We start from the raw sequence: 6,115 nt of genomic DNA, 5'->3' as shown, positions 1-6,115 counted from the left end.
AAAAAAAAAAAAAAAAAAAAAAGCTACACAAGTGAACTAACGTGCTGACAAAATGTAGCTGACAAGTCCAAAAGGCATAAACCCAAGTCTCTTGAGGAAAGGGATCACTCCCCAGAGGCCACCAAGAGTCATAGGAAGATCTCAAAAGCAGAGTGAAGAGGTTAGCACGGAGTTGCCTCAACCTGAAGAAAACTTGCACAGTCTCTTTCCAAAGAGCATTTCTACTGCCTATACCTTGCTAAAGCTTAGAATAGACAAGATGCTACCTTTTGTGCATCAAAGAAAGATTACCTTCCAGAAGGCTCTTTCCCCAGCACTGACTCCACCTGCCCTTCAAATCTTACCCAGGGAGCCTGAAAAAAAGTAAAGATGGGAAATCAAAATCTTAGCAAATGTTCTTGTCAACAGGACAGAATTCAAGAAAAATAAAGCTGGGTGTGGTGGCATATGCCCGGAGTCCAAGCACTTGGGAGGCTGAGGCAGGAGGATCACTGCAAGTTCGAGGCCAGCCTGGACTACAGTGAATTCAATGCCAGCCTGAACTACATAGTGAAACCTTAGTTTTTTTTAACAAAACAAACAAACAAACAAAAGGAGAAAAACTTTACTCTCAAAATAATGAGAGTATTATCCCAAACTCTACAATTACTAGAAGCTAAAGTACTTTTTAGCCATACCAGACCAGTTCGATCAGGAGAAAAAAGCAAATTGACACCTCTCAGCTCCAAAAATTCAGGTGATTTCCAGGCTGACCCAAGCTCCCACCAGACAGGGAGCCTGGTACTTCAGTGCCCAGTGCAGTCAAGGCCACTCCTGGCAGTAAATACCAACCTATCATCTGAACTACAGAGTACCAGGGCCTGCACAGCCTCCACTCAGAAACACCAGGGACAGGAGCTCTCACTGGCCACAAGACCACACAGAGGCGCGCGCCTGCAGTGCCAAACAGGGACAGCAGCACTCGCCAACACCTGAGGCCTTTCCACATCGCCATCGTGAATCAGTCTCTGGTCCCCACACCTCACGCCCTCTCCGAGTCCCAGCTGCAGCTACACACCTGGAGACCAAACAAAGTCACACACAGCATGGCGGTGGGACAGTGACCAAACCAAGGAGCTTCCCAAGCACAAACACCTAGGGGAAAGACAGCATGCAGTCCTGTACCTGATCCCTCACTTTTGACAACTCTCATTTTCCAGTGGACCCCAAATCTTTCATCACACCACTCACTTTAAAAGAGGCAGCATCATGAACCACCAGGAAAACAATATTCAGAAACTGACCCTGCTTTGCACATCCGTCCTGCTCCCTAGGCAGCAATTTGCTGCAATTCTGGGAACACTAGTAAGAGATGCCTTACTCTCCCCAGGACTGGGCATCAACAGCACAAGAACACCCCAGATAATTTACGCAAACAGGTGGAGAATTAACCGGGGGCAGAGCCTCATGAGCATCCTCAAAAATCTCCATCATTCAACTACTTGAAGCAAAAAAGGTAGGAGAAGTTAAGCTTTAAGCACCCACGTTTCGGTCTCTACCTTGCAGATCACACTGCCCCCAACACCACACATCACGCTTTTACAGGAGAATGAAAATCCTAATCGACCTGGAAAACACACCACATCAATGAGAATCAACTAATCTAAATAAAGGCAAAATAAGCCCTCCCAAGTTTGGAGCCTGATCTGGGAGAGGCCCACGGACCGTGGACTTGGGAAGCCGATGAACCTACAAAGGCTTCCTCTGTAATCCTTCTGGGGAAGGAGTTTCCAGGGAGGGGGGCTCCGCCGCTCCGCGCCCCGTTGAGGACAAAGGAGGGCCGGTTCTCCGCCTTGGGAACCTGGGACCTTGCTGGCACCGGGGAAGGACCGGGACAAAGAGGAAGAAGGGGATCACCCGGCCGAGCCCGCCAGGATGCTCGGGGCCCGAGGGGGTGTGTGCGCCAGGCACGTGCGCGCGTGCGCGCGGCGCAGCAACAGACAAAGCCCGGCCAGGGGCAGGCAGCGGCCGGGGGTCCGGTGCGCGCGCACCCCGCGGGCTGAGGGGCCACGCGTGGGGGGGCGGATGCGCGCGCACCGGGCCCTCGCCGCCGCCGCCGCCATCTTGTTTCCTCGGCACAATGGGGGAGAGTAACGGCCGAGCGCGGGAGCGACGCGGGCCGAGAAGGAAGCCGGCGGGCGCCAGGGCGAGGGGAACGGCTGGAGGACTGGGCTGCGCGGCGTCACCTGCCTTGTCACCGCCAACGCTCACCCGGGGCCGCGCAGAGAGGGAAAACGGACGGGGGGAGGGGCAGAGGCGGGAGCGGGCTGGAGCGTCGCCACATTGACGCTTACCTTCTCGGCGTCCCCTTCCCCGACACCAGCCGCCGCCGCCTCCTCCCTCCTGCCAGAGCCCACCGGGGTCTGCCCCCAAAAACCACGCGGTACGCGCCGGGCTGCTGAGTCCAACTGCAATGGCGAGAAGAGGAGGAGGAGCCGGGGGCGAGCGGGCTGGCGGGCGGGCGCGCGCCAGGGAGGTGCGGGGCCACGTGACCGGCCCGAGCCCCGCCTTCCCATCGTCGCGTAGCTGCACGACGCAGGCCCAACCCTAATGAGGGGGCGGGGCGAAAAGCGAGAAGTGGGCGTGTCCTCACACGTGATGCGAGTGTAGGCTCTGCGAGTCTAGTCATGTGGCGCCAGTACCAGGCTCTTCCAGTCCGTCGTCGTCGCCTAGTCATGTGACAGTGGCGAATGCGACGTCCTACTCCGCCATGTGACGAGGGCTTTTAGGCCTTATTTTCTCCCTATTGGTAGGCGTGTATCACGTAACAGAAACGCCTCTTTTTTTCAATGGCGGTTTTGAGCGGCCGTCACCACGTGACGCACGGCGAGGGACCGTCCTTGCGCCGGCTGCGCGTTTGTACGCCTGCGCGGCCGCCATTTTACCCCCGTCGCCATGAGTACGTTGGCGGAAACGGTCTAGAGAGTCTGGCACGTGTGTGCCTCGGTTTGGGGATCGGGGCTGCGCGGAGCGTCCGTCTCTCGGGAAGAAGGATAGCCTCTGACCCCTAGTCCTCCGCTGGAGCCGGGGAGGCTGGGCCGAGCTCCTTGCTGAGTTGCAGCCCAGCCCAGCGGTGAGGAGCTCCCCAGGTCAGCCCCGAGAGCCTCGCTGGGTGCAGCGCCTGACGCCAACCCCCGCCGCGGAGCCTCCAAAGGCAGCAGGCGAGTGCGCGATCCTGCAGCCGCTTCTGCCCCCGCCTTTTTTATTTGTTTTTTGTTTTTGTTTTTTTGTCTTTTTGAGACAGAGTCTCGCTATGCAGTTCACACTGGCCTTGAGCTCACTTTGTAGCCCAGGCTGGTCTCGAACTTAGAACGACCCTCCTGCCTCGGCCTCCCTAGTGCTGGGGTTACAGGCGTACGCCACCTCCTGGCTAGGCAGTTAGAAGGATTGCTGCTTTCAAGCCCAGCCTGAGAAGTATAGCAAGACCCTGGGGGGCAGGGGTGGGGGACACAACGCCACTAGCAGCAACTGGTGTGGTTGAATCTTCCTGAGAAGTTTGTGACGCTCCCAATATCCTTATGATAACCCCGTTCCTTGCCAGGATCCAGTTGGCAAGCTAAGGGATGCCAGGCTGTTCTTTTAGAACGTTCCAGGATTCCTTACCAGAGGTTCAAATTGTTCAAAATATGTTTACTGCATGAAGAAGAAAGCATCCAACATTAGGCGCAAAAACAAGCAAATAAAACAGTTTATACCAGCTCTCATGTAAAAAGGGAGCAAGGTGGCACACGCCTGTGTAATCCCAGCACTTGGGAGGCTGAGGCAGGAGGAATGCTGTGAGTTGAAGGCCAGCCTGGGCTGCATAGTGAGTTGAAGACCAGCCTCAACCACATAGCAAGACCCTGTCTCAAGACAAAACAAAACAGAATAAAACAATAATTTAAAAAATACATTTTTGCGGTCTTTTTGAGACAGGGTCTCACTATGCAGTTCAGGCTGGCCTTGAGCTCGCTTTGTAGCCCAGTCTGGTCTCGAACTTGCAACGATCCTCCTGCCTCAGCCTCCGGAGTGCTGGTATTACAGGTGTGCTCCAGCCTGTTGGCAATAAAATTTTTTAAAAGAAAAAAACAAAAAATTTAAGCCCGGCAATGTAGCAATTTAAGGAGACCCTGACTCAAATTTTAAAAAGGGCTGGGGATGCAGCTTAGTGCCACACACAAAGACCCTGTCTGGAAACAAAAAAAGGCCAAATCTGTGAAAATGTATGCAGAGAAAAAGGAGCTTAGGTTCCTTCCCCTTGTCTCTACAGGAATGTAGGGCTCTTTCTCACGTTAGAAATATACAAATCTGGGCCGGGGTTATAGCTCAGTGGCACAGGTGCCTGCCTGGCAAGCTCAAGGTCCTGCGTTCAAGTCCCTGTACAAAAAAAAAAAAAAAAAAAAAAAAAAAAAAATACACGAATCTATCACTTGGTGTCTCAGGTACAGTTTGAGGTTGAAAAGGGTTCGGTACAATGCAGGAGGCGTGTATCAGCAGAAATAAGTACTGATGCTCCAAGGTCACTGTGGCAATAATGACTAACGAACGTGGGGCTTGGTAGTGCATGCCTGTAATCCCAACACTCCAGGAGGCTGAGGCAGGAGGATGGCATGTTCAAGCCCAGTGTGGGCAAAGTCGTGACGTAACAAGCCTGCGTCAAAAAGGCTGGGGATGTGACCCAGTGCAAGGATCCTGAATCCGTCGCCAGGAGGGAGGGAGAGTGGGCTGGGGACCTCACTCAGTGGGAAGATCCCACCCAAAAACCCAGAAATTGTCTGTACCCTCTGACCTTACTGGAAGCCCAACCAGAGATCAGCAGTGCCTCTGTTTGATAGAAGTGTCCCAAGTAACTTGTCTGAGCTTACAGCGCTCCCAAGTGGCAGAATAGGTTGCGTTCTCCTTTCCCGACTTCAGCGTTCGTGCAGGAGCTTGAAACTCCCACTGAGGGTGCTCTTGACACTCCTTCCTCTAGGTCAGCTCCCGTGGAAGGCAAAAACAGGAGCGGAGACCAGCCTGGGCTACAAAGTGAGCTCCAGGCCAGCCTGAACTGCATAGGGAGACCCTCTCTCAAAATGTAATGGAAATTTTTTAAAATTTAGAAATCAACTGCCGGGCGTGTTGGCGCACACCTGTAATCCCAGCACTCAGGAGGCTGAGGCAGGTGGATCGCTGCAAGTTCGAGACCAGCCTGGGCTACAAAGTGAGCTCAAGGCCAGCCTGAACTGCATAGCAAGACCCTGTCTGAAAAAGACAAAAAAATTAAAAAAATAAAAATAAAAATAAAAACCAACTAATAGCATATTAGGACAAAACAAGATATTGCAGCCCATCACATAGCTCCTCTGTTAGACTGACTCGGCATTGACTGACCACCAGAGATACCCCGACCCAGCCCAATACAACCACACCAGCTGCACAGCCTGTACTTTTTCGCCTCCAAACGTACCCTGTTTGCCAACTTCTTTCAAGGACTTTCTGCTCAGCAGCAGGATAACTGATGCTACCCAACAAAAATTTACCACATGTTTAAAACTTTGTACTTCCTGCTTGCAAACCTATATGAACTAAACCCAGGGCTGGGGATATAGCTCAGTGGCATAAGCGCCTGCAAGGTCCTGAGTTCGATCCCCGGTACCGCTAAATAAATAAATAAATAAATAAATTTTTACAAACCCCAAAGTTAGCTCTGGGCTGATGCTTTGGGAACAATCAGCCCTCTGGTGTAAGTAGTTGCCTTTCTAGTCCTTGGTGCAGAGTGTTTTTCTATTCGGTTCCGTAGGGGTTCCACAAAAAAAAAAAAAAAAAAATTTACAGGTTTCTGACCAAAACCACTTCCATGAAGCCAGGTATGGGAGTGCACACCTGTAATCCCAGCACTTGGGAGGCTGAGGCAGGAGGATCGCCATGAGTTCGAGGCCAGCCTGGGCTACATAGTGAGGTGGAGGCCAGCCTGAACTACACAGGGAGACTGTCTCAACAACATCAACAGGAGGCGGGGGCCTAGGTGGACTCAAAGGAGGGAGGAGGGGATGAAAAAGGAATTGTGTATGCGCACCAACTCCACACCCACACACTGAGTGTTGCCATTGTGTGGCAT

The 6,115-nt window shown here is 52.8% G+C and overlaps 1 protein-coding gene across 9 annotated transcripts in view; it reads right to left on the bottom strand.

Moving 5' to 3' along the window:
• The window catches only part of Ilf3 (interleukin enhancer binding factor 3, 90kDa), a 30,594-nt gene extending 28,052 nt beyond the window's left edge, over positions 1–2,542 (bottom strand). For 4 of the 9 annotated variants that reach the window (XM_013505146.1, XM_005405615.2, XM_005405621.2 and 1 more), the window contains exon 1: positions 2,334–2,542. The gene's annotated coding sequence lies outside the window, so the exon portion shown is untranslated. Of the gene's footprint in view, positions 1–291; positions 354–2,333 lie in introns of all 9 variants that reach the window. The other 5 variants (XM_013505145.1, XM_005405616.2, XM_005405618.2 and 2 more) reach the window with 3 other exon arrangements.
• Between the last annotated feature and the right edge of the window lie 3,573 nt (positions 2,543–6,115).

This window comes from Chinchilla lanigera, unplaced genomic scaffold, assembly GCF_000276665.1.
Source record: "Chinchilla lanigera isolate Chin_1 unplaced genomic scaffold, ChiLan1.0 scaffold00094, whole genome shotgun sequence".
Classification (NCBI taxonomy): domain Eukaryota; kingdom Metazoa; phylum Chordata; class Mammalia; order Rodentia; family Chinchillidae; genus Chinchilla; species Chinchilla lanigera.
Note: the sequence above shows the minus strand (reverse complement) of the source record. Positions and strands in the feature narration are given on the sequence as shown.